The sequence below is a fragment of the Penaeus monodon genome, chromosome 31 (assembly GCF_015228065.2).
Source record: "Penaeus monodon isolate SGIC_2016 chromosome 31, NSTDA_Pmon_1, whole genome shotgun sequence".
In the NCBI taxonomy this organism is placed as follows: domain Eukaryota; kingdom Metazoa; phylum Arthropoda; class Malacostraca; order Decapoda; family Penaeidae; genus Penaeus; species Penaeus monodon.
This window is the reverse complement of record NC_051416.1, coordinates 16,474,538-16,475,219: the sequence shown is the minus strand read 5'-3', so window position 1 is coordinate 16,475,219 and position 682 is coordinate 16,474,538. Positions and strand designations below refer to the sequence as shown.

At 38.6% G+C, this 682-nt stretch overlaps 1 protein-coding gene across 1 annotated transcript in view; it reads right to left on the bottom strand.

Annotated features, from left to right (window-relative positions):
• The window catches only part of LOC119592902 (discoidin domain-containing receptor A-like), a 26,822-nt gene extending 26,252 nt beyond the window's left edge, over positions 1 to 570 (bottom strand). Inside the window, exon 1 of the mRNA XM_037941795.1 lies at positions 364 to 570. The gene's annotated coding sequence lies outside the window, so the exon portion shown is untranslated. The remainder of the gene's footprint in view (positions 1 to 363) is intronic.
• Between the last annotated feature and the right edge of the window lie 112 nt (positions 571 to 682).

Sequence of the window (682 nt, the reverse complement as noted above, 5' to 3'; positions counted from 1 at the left end):
CTAATTAATAAATGTATATAAATGTATAAATGCTTGGTAAATATTGGCCTCCACATGTTCTGGTCACTCGTGTCATGATAAAGTATAACTAAATATGAGTGAGCACCATTGTGATTTCTCTCGGATTAATAATATAAAAATATGTATGTTGGCGTACATTTTCCCTGTTTCAGCAAGTTTACATCGCGGTACAAAACAGATAAAACAACAAATCATGAAACTCCATATACAGAGGAATATTACTCTATAAAATCTTTTTATATTCCTCATCGTGAATTAGAGAGAAAGGGAAATTTCATAATTATCACATTAAAAAACAAATATAATGAAACATTTTAACAAAAATAAGCCCATTCTACTTACTTTTCAAAGTTTCATTTCACTCTCAAACTTCAAATAATTTCTTTATATACTCCTCAAGTATCACTTTCCGAGCAACATTACACGCAAGAAACACCTCGCACATCACAAAGGGAGCATTTTCAAAAGTTCTCGAAAGTACACAACACGCGGTCTCGAGCGCCGAGGCGAACTTCTCAGAGCAGCGAGAGACACAACCTCTCTCTTCCACTGTCACGCACACACTGACCTGTGAGCTCGCCTGGCCTCCCGACCCGAACTTCATCTCCGCGAACGGAGCCGGATGCTCGGTGCGGATTCATCTCTTGCCTTTACGCGAACG